The sequence below is a fragment of the Rhincodon typus genome, chromosome 1 (genome assembly GCF_021869965.1).
Source record: "Rhincodon typus isolate 14 chromosome 1, sRhiTyp1.1, whole genome shotgun sequence".
In the NCBI taxonomy this organism is placed as follows: Eukaryota; Metazoa; Chordata; class Chondrichthyes; order Orectolobiformes; family Rhincodontidae; genus Rhincodon; species Rhincodon typus.
In genome coordinates this window covers 57,137,121-57,146,642 of record NC_063332.1, presented here as the reverse complement: position 1 = coordinate 57,146,642, position 9,522 = coordinate 57,137,121, and the positions used below count along the sequence as shown (strand labels likewise).

The 9,522-nt window shown below is 38.1% G+C and overlaps 1 long non-coding RNA gene across 1 annotated transcript; it reads right to left on the bottom strand.

The window, feature by feature from the left end:
* Positions 1-1,057: 1,057 nt before the first annotated feature.
* Positions 1,058-6,030, bottom strand: LOC125484739. The gene is made up of 4 exons (XR_007263557.1): positions 5,780-6,030; positions 5,315-5,429; positions 2,178-2,322; positions 1,058-1,180 (listed from the first exon to the last, which is right to left on the bottom strand). It is a non-coding gene; the product is annotated as an uncharacterized LOC125484739 (long non-coding RNA).
* Between the last annotated feature and the right edge of the window lie 3,492 nt (positions 6,031-9,522).

Here is a 9,522-nt window from a genome sequence, read left to right as displayed (position 1 = left end):
TATGTCCATTTCTCAAGATTGCTGATCATTTGCAGTCAGAACTTATTGCTATCCCTATTTGGGTAAACATATTAGTTTCAATATTTCTTGAGAGATATGAATCTGCTTAAGCAAAATGGAAGGAAATTAAGGCTGATTTCAAAGTTTTTCTTCTGATACAAAATTCTGCCCAATGTGAGTGCTTATTGAGTTGGAAATGCTGATAAGGTGCTAACAGTAATTTTCCATTTATTTCTGGAGCAGAATTGTGGCCAGCCCAGATTCCAGAGATCAACTCTTAGCAAGTGAGGTTGTTCGCCAGAGAAAAAAAATCATAAAATCAGCTCTGTAATGTCAACCAATCGAACAATGCTGAATATTCAGAATTGTTGAAATGCAAAATGGCTTTGTTTGCTGTATTCTTAGCCTTGTCATTTGTCACTCTATAATATATGTAAGTCTTGGAAACAACTTCCTTCTGTATAGCCCTTTATCCTTGTATATCTGCTATTTGCTATTCTAAAATGAATACAGCTGCCGTGCACAGCATACCATCAAAAACTATGAAGTTCTATAGTCTATGAAATATTTTCAGTGCTTAGCTTGATCTTTAACTATTGCTTTTGAGATTTCACATATCAGAAACTGGCACATATTTATGTTGCAACTGATTCCAACAAACAATTAAAGATTCAATCAATTTAGTGGAGTGCATTGCTGCTGCTGTGCTTTAAGTAGCTCCAGCAGTGCTTTAAAATTCTTGCTTTGTGCATACAAAGGCGACTCATTGAGTGTGCAACAGAACATTGTCCTCTTGCAACAAATTCCACCTATGCTTTGCTCTGTACTCATCCTGCTAATAATACAGCAATGCCTATATAGTTACCTCTTGCACATGGTTCCTTGACTATGTCATATTTAAGTACCTTTTTAGTATGGAGCAAAGGGAAGTAAATGAAACAGGAAGACTCATATAAAATGTAACGAACATGTTTGTTTTTAATCTTCTCACTCATTTGGAGAATGACTTAAAATGATAAATTTCACATAAAGGATATCATAATTTCCCACAGATTACAGGATAAGGCAATCAGTTGGCATGTCAGTATTGGTAAGCAATAGTGGTTCTTCATTGTGGGAAGCAATTCTATAATAGATACAATACAATTATGACAGAAGATTTTGATGCAGGTAAGGCTTCCTATAAAAAGAGAAATGAAAATAAAAGATTAGATTTTATTTGTGATTCGAAAGTCTGACATTCCTGCCTATTTTATATGTGTTCCAATTCTTTCCACAAATTTTTAAACTTTAGTGACAAATGTAGGTAATTTAGCCCGTCAAATCTGCTCTGCTATTCAATAAAATCATGTTGGCCTGCAACCTAACTCCACATATAAACTTGAACCATTTTCTTTGTTTCTCTATTTACACAGATGATTCCTAACCTGCCGATGTATGGAAAATCAGAACACTGCAAATGCTGGAAATCTGATGCAATAACAGAAAATATTGACAAAACTCGGCAGGTTAGGAATCATCTGTGGAAATAGAGAAACAAAGAAAATGGTTCAAGTTTATACGTGGAGTTAGGTTGCAGGCCAACATGACTTTATTGAATTGCAGAGCAGATTTGTTGGGCTAAATTACCTACATTTGTCACTAAAGTTTATCAGATATCCCATATTGTCTTTGCTTTAAAGATATCTCAAGTTTGAAATTAGTAATTGATCTAGCACATTGTTTGCAGAACTTTTACCTCTCTTGGACATAGACGTGTTCCTTAAATTCACTCCTGAAAGATTTGACCCACACTTTTCAAATATACTTTTATACCACCTTGTGTTACTTGACATAACTTTCTGCCACTGAAGCTGGTGAATCAAAATAACCTAGAGTTTCACATGCAGAAACAACCAATAATAAATATCTATTATTTATAGGGTGAGTCTGAGCAATAAATTTTGGACGGTATTTGACTGAGGGAGGAATTACAGTTAAATCCAATAGTGTTAATGTCCATGAATTAACAATTCCAGTCCAGGTACTGAATAACAGCCAGCAAAATAAACCATCATTAGAATTATTTACCATTGCCTAAGGTGGAAATTACCTGACTGCCATTGCAGATACTATTGGTTAGCTCTGAATAGTTTATAAAACCTTTTCAGGTGTGAATGACTTATTGCTACACTTACCTTCACCCACATTTGTTTCATCAGAAGAAATGTCTCTCTCTTATCATCTCAGTGCATCTCTTATTGAGTAAAAATGTTACATGCCTTGGAACTGATACATTTGCAGACTTTCAATTGTCATTCAATATTCTTGAAGATCCAGTAACTATAAATACATCATAAATAATATTTTTACATGTAAATTAATGAAGTAATTTATAAGAAATCATGTTTTATGATTTTGGACAGATTTAGAAAATATGCTATGAGATGTAACTGATGGAAATCTGATTTGGTTAATCAAATATATCAATATTTTGCAGAGGTAGGAAGATTCTACTTTTCATTGAGCCAACAGCAAAATAAACATTCAGTTAAGGACACAACATTTGAATGAACAATAATTAGTTGATTGTCTTATCCATTATAATTCAACTTCTATAAAATTTACATATTCGCTTTCCATTGCTGATTTTCTTTCATTGAAATAATACAATTTTAGTGAAAAATTATCTTAAATCTAAAATTTATTTTAGATCTTTCTGATACCTGCAATGAAGAACAAAATATAGTATGATGACAGTGATACTGTCTGTTACTCTGTTAGACTAAACACAATCTAAGGAGAAACACAAAAATACCTTATATCATCATGTAGCAATTACACTGTCATACGAGTAACCTTATATTTTGTACGACAATTACACTGTCAAGTTGGAAATAATTCCATCCCAATCTTGTGCTATATAGACTTGACTTCTGTGTTAAACTGATTGGTTCATGTATGAATTGTTCAAGCAAATGCTAGCTCACTTCTCATTATTTCCATAACAGAGAAAAGGTATGTGCATGTCCCAGGAAAGAAGAAAATATTCAATAAAAGTGCAATAAATTTGTTATGTTAAGATTTAATTCAAGAGCTCCTAAGCTACTCGTCTACATCACTGGATTTTTTAAACAGCTGCAATATTCCTGTTAACTCCCTCCTTACGTGCTCTTAAGAGAGACTACGCTGTTCAGATTTATTCTCCTTAATTCAGTAGTTGAATAAATTGTCACATGGAATAACCATACATGAAACAATGACATTTGCCATCCAATATCATGGAATGCATCACTAAAGGAAAAAAGTAAAAATTTATTTGGAATCATCCAGAATCTTCTGTACTCTTACATAACCAAAGCGAGTAATGAATTATTGCTTAATAATTCTTAAGCAATAACTTCTTTTTAAAAACCAGTTGGAAATTCTCAGTTACAGAAAGCTGGACCATAATGCATGGTCAGCACAGACATAGTGGGCTGAGGGGCATGTTCCTGTGCTGTACTGTTCTATGTTCTAATCGCACTTTGCTCTAAATAACAAAAATAGTTTTGTTACTCCAATTGTTTCCTCTTATGTTTTGAGTGTGAATCACATAAGGGTATTGATCATGGGCACAAGATTTCCCTGAGTATTATGCTCAAGAGGCTGCTTTTCCTGGTTAGTTTTGATGTAATTATTTTCAGAAAAAAACAATTGTTGCAATTTTGGTTCCATACGGCCCAATTTATGATACCACGGTTGTCACTTCAGGCCCCAGCCTGTGCCTGCCATTGTGTTGAGCACTTAAATTCTGTTAAAATGATTAGTCTAGATGCGGGAAGCAAGTATCAGAAATATTCAGATTATACAGATTGGCAATGTGTAATGCTGATTTGACAATAGTGGTGCCATTTTTAACCTGAGTGCTCCAGCTGATGCCCCCTCTTAACCTCACATAGCTGAAAGTGCATTCCGCAACAGGAAGGATATCCCAAGTTAAAGAGATTAAATGGATCAAATACTACTTTCAGGTTAGTTGCTGATTGGTCTGTGCTGGCATTTGCTGAGTTTGTGCAAGTGCTTTCGGGTTGCTACTTAAAGTTGCTGAAGTGTGCAGGGAATTATGTGAGCCATACTGAAAGCATTGACTTTAAGCGGTCCACATGGTCTCATGCATGGGTGCAGTTGTTTCTAAACTTCTTGATTTGCAGCATGACAGGGAGAATGAGTACAGGCAATAAAGAGGAGTACAGCTGGTAGGGGATGAAGAAGGACTCTGAGTGGCAGGCTGTATTACTGTCAGGTGTTCAGAGAGAAAGCACTCTTTCAAAGTCTTCATCTGAGTCCTCTGCAGCAGAACTTGTGAGCAGTCTCAAGTTTTGTCAGCTTGTACCTGCACTACTCTGTCCTGACCGCAAGTACTTGTGTCTTGTGTTTTGCCACATCCAGTTTCCATCTAAACTATTCTGTAACAGATGTCCCATGTGAGTAATTTAGCTGGTGGTGGCAAGTAAGAGGAAATTGTACTGTTTCTTCCTCATTTCTGCTTGGAGAGAGCAAGAAGTGCATGTTTATACCATCTGTATCTTGTAAATCAGAGGTGATTGTGGACCAATGTGGGAATCAGTTCAGAGAAAGATGATTGGATATGAGCATTTGTCATTTTCACTAGCTTTGGACCCATCATTGACCACAGCCTCAGTCATGCATGTCCACCATAATGATGGAGATCATTGTCTCCTCCGTAGGAATAAGAATATGGATCCTGTTGCTTAGGTGCTGCTGTGTCTAGTATTGCACCAACTTCTTTTACAGGTGAAAGGAAGATATCAGAATGAATGTGCGGCACTGTTCTTGGGGATTTGCTGAGCATGTTGAATCATTGGTAATGTATGCCAGTTATGACATGTTGGGTTTGAGACTTGCAACAGTTCTAATCATGCAAATGTGAGGTGAAGCTATAAGCATGAAATATGAGTCATATTGGTGTTTGGTGAGTGAACAGTGTTTGAGGCTAATGGTTCAGAAATAAGACATGACTTTTGAAGATAAATTTGCTAACCTTTGCCATTTATGTGAGTCACTAAACTGCAGCACTGCAACTAAAATGTTTGACTGAAATGGTTATCCGTATTTATTCCCATCTCAGTGTTTGTCTGGATGGCCTCCTGGCCTTCTGTCTCATCTTTTGTCCTGTCCATTTCATACATCAATGCTCGAAGTGCTGCTTCTGAACACATCTCTGTCTTGTTACAAGACTTGTCATTGTTCTACCTGCATTCAGAAAATACCTACTCTTTCAAAGGTGTGGGCTGGCTATTAGTGGTGCAAGTTTGCTTTCAGGCATGCTCACCTTGTATGTATTTGGGCCCCTTGCTGAGGGCTGCAGCCATTTAACAGCACATTTAGCATGATGCAACATGAAGGTAGCGTTTAAGCCAGCAGGTAGCAAAATGTTTGCATGCTGCCTGCATTGGAAGGAAAGAATGATGGTTAAGTGTACATCATAGTCTCATACCGATTCTGGAAGACAGTCAAATTTTGCCTCCAATAACCTTTGGTAACTATTGTATTACATAATGAACAGATGTTAATTCAAATGACAAAGTCAAATAACATTCAGTATATTGCAAGAAAATTACATAAACAAAATTTTCAGTATTTATCATGTTTTATGAAAATAAAACTTTAGTGTTTTACATTGAAGGCTGGAATATAAAGTGGGAAACTTCAGCTACTGTTCAGTGATGGCTATTTATTATTGCATACACAGTACAGTGACTCTTCCATTCATGACTTCTCTTTATTATGTCATTACCTTATCTGCCTCATTGATAAATTTTGGAGTTGGGGGTGCAACTCATATCTAGTTGTAACTCTGATTTTGGGCAGTTGTAGGATGGTTGTGGTTCAAAATTCCTCTGGATGTTCACCTCACCAGACTCCCACTTGTTTGAAATCCTAGCCTAAAATTGATGGTCAAAAAGAATCATGTTCATACCAGGTATACAGAAACTTAGCATACAGGTTGACCAAACAAGTAGGATGGTGAATGACATGTTTTTTCAAAATTCATTTGTGGGATGTGGGCATTGCTGGCTGGCCAGCATTTATTGCCCGACCCAAGTTGCCCTTGAGAAGGCGGTGGTGAGCTGCCTTCTTGAACCACTGCAGTCCACCTGCTATGGGTTGATCCACAATGCTGTTAGGGAGGGAATTCCAGGATTTTGACCCAGTGACAGTGAAGGAACAGCGATGTATTTCCAAGTCAGGCTGGTAAGTAGCTTGGCTGTTTCTGCCGTTGTCTTTTTCAGTGCCTAGGTCAATGCCAGGTGATTCGTTTCTCTGTGACTTTGTAGCGATTGGTAAAACACAATGACATGCTTGGCCATTTTAGAGGGCAACTGAGAGTCAACCACACTGTCTGGAGTCACATGTAGGCCAGACCAGGTGAGGATGGCAGATTTCCTTCCCTGAAGAACATTAGTGAACCAGGTGGGTTTTTCCTGATAATCAACAATGGTTTCATGGCCATCAGTATTAATTCTTAATTCCATCTGCTATGGTGGGATTTGAACCCAGGTCCCCAGAACATTAGTTGAGTTTCAGGATTAATAGTCTAGCCATAATACCACCAGGCCATCGCCTCCTCTGTTGTTCTTCACTACAAGGGGATTGAAGAGTTAGAAAAATGAAGTTTTGCTTCTGTTGTTTAAGGTTTTGGTGCGACCACATCTGGAATATGGTGGGTAGTTCTGGCCCCCACATTTAAGGAAATATATTCTTTAATTAGTAGTGGTTATGCAAATGTTCACTAAGATGATCCCTGGGATGAGGGTTTGTGAAAATGATGAAAGGCTGAGCTAATTGGCTTTGTCTGCTAAAGTTAAGAAGTGAGCTCAGTTAGATGTACAAGATCCTGAAGGAGCATAGTAGGGCATAGGCTGAGAGATTGTTTCAGTTGTTCAGGAAACCTAAAATACAAGGGTGCATTCTCTGAATAAGTGGCTACCATGTAGGACTGAGCTGAGGAGACATTCCCTCACTCAATGAATTGTGAATCTTTGACATTCTCTACTTGAAGGGTTGTGGAGGCCTCACTGCTGCACATATTTAAAACTGGGATAGATAGATTTTTGATCTCACTTGAAGTGATAGATATGAGGAGTCAGCAGGAAAGTGGATTTGAAAACTAAGATCAAGCGTGATCATATTGAATGGTGGCCTAGACTCATCAGGCTGTAGGATCTAATCCTGATCCAACTTCTTGTGTTCTTATACATTAGTCAAGCACATGAAGCTCAGTTTTGAAGCAGGCAACAACCCCATTAGGATATGCAGAAGAGTAGGAATGGCTCGTTGCTAATTCAGGGCAAGGGCCAGAATGCTGAATCTCAAACAGCTCAGTGGCATGATCTCTAGTGAACTTAGAAGCACAAGGATTTTAATACTCCATATACTTTCAAGGTAAGAACATTAGGCCCTTTCATTTTGTTTTGTTTTGAACTGGTATTTTGACATTTGAAGTAGTGTGAAGTGCAACTTGACAGAGTACTGCCTGACAGAGTTCTTACACTTGTCTTGTGGAATTTGGTGAGTGAAGGAATTTGGTGTACAAATGAAAGTGGTATTGTTTCTGATTTCTACAGAACAAGCAAGGTGTCAAGCCTCACTGGGATAACTTGCAATAATCACAGAATAAAGACTTAAGTTAATCATAAAAATATTAGGTTAGTCTAAACTATAGCATAAGCCTAAGTTAACCAGAGGGCATAAGCTTGCAGTGAGGATTAAGTGGTGTCAAGGAGAGCTGAGAGAAAAAAAAATCACCTAGAGAATGGTAGAAATATGGAATATGCTGCCTGGATGGTGTAGGTGGGCACAGTTGAAACATTTAAGAACATCCATGACATGCCTTACCTTTTAGCCTCTGCTACCTCAGCCAGAGATAACATGCTCACTGTATTTCTGGCTTGTCTTGCTGTTAAGTGCAGCATGAAGTCCGATTTTCATGGATGGTAGCAGTTCTTAGTGAAGTCAAGGGAGATACTCCTCAGTCAAGGGGTCCTAGCACAGTAAGTCAATAGAAGCCTCTAATTGTAGTCCAGATACTTGAACTGTGAGTGGAGAGAGTTTACTTTGCGAGAGGATTTCAATGTTCATCACCAAGAGGTGTTTTGTAAAACTATTACTATAGTCAGTGGTGAGTGAAACAACAAGAGGGAAAAACCTACTTAATCTTGTCCTCACTAATCTGCCTGCCACAGATGTGTCCACCCACAATGTTCATTTTTGGAGAGATCACTGCACAGTCCTTGTAGAAACAAATTCTATCTTCATACTGAGGATATCATCCAGCATGTTGTGTTGCATTTCAATTATGCTAAATGGGATAGATTCAGAACAGATCTAGCAGATCAAAATTGGGCATGCATGAAGATCTGTGGGCTATCAGTAGCAGCAGAATTGTAATTGTCCACAATAGATAATCCAATGACCTGGTAATTCTTCCATTACCATAAAGCAAAGGGATCAAGCCTATTCAATGAAGGGTGCAGGAAGGTATGCCAGGAACTACACTATGTATATTTAAAAATGAGTAGCCAACCTGATGAAGCTATAATACAAGACAACTTGTACACCAACCCATGTAACAACAGGAGACCAACAGAAATAAGTGAACCCAAAACCAATGGATCAATTAATTGCACTGCATTCTGACCACCTCCGCTGGTGAATGGTGGTTGACAGTTAGACAATTAATCAGAGCAGGAAACTCCACAGATATACTTATCCCTAATGATGTGGCAGCTCAGCACGTCAGTGAAATGACAAAGCTGAAACAGTTGGCCAGTTCAGTGGACAGCACATTTTGATCTTCTCTTGAGGTTCTCAACATCACAGATGTCAGTCTTCATTCAATTTGATTCACTCCACATGATATCAAGAAACAACTGAAGCCAGTATGAACAAGGCTACTGCCCCTGACAACATTCCTCCAGTAGCACAAAAGACAAGTGCTTCAAACTAACTGCAGACCTAACAAAACAGGTTCAGTACTGTCACAGACTGCGATCTAACCGAAACTGTGAAAAATTGCCCATATTTGTCCAGTTCACAAGAAACAGTACAAATTGAATCTGGCCAATTTCTCTCAATTATCAGCAAAATATTAAACTTGTTGATAGCCGTACTGAAGTGGCTGGGCCACAATAATAACTTGTTCACCAATGCTCAGGTTGAGTTTTTCAGGACAACTTGGGCTCAAAGCCTAATTACAACCTCAGTCCAAATGTGGACAAAAGAGCTGATCTCCACATGTGAGATGAGAGTTATGATCCTTGACATCAACATGGCACTTAACCAAGAGTGCAATCAAGAAATCCCAGCAAATTTGAGGATAATGGGAATTAAGGGAAAAACATCATATCTGTTGCAATCATATCCAAAACATAGAAACATGGTTGTGGTTATTGGAGGCCAATCCCTGGGCATCACTTTAGGTGTTCTCAGAGTCGTGTCCTCAGTATCACCAGGTTCATCAATGACTTCTCATCCATC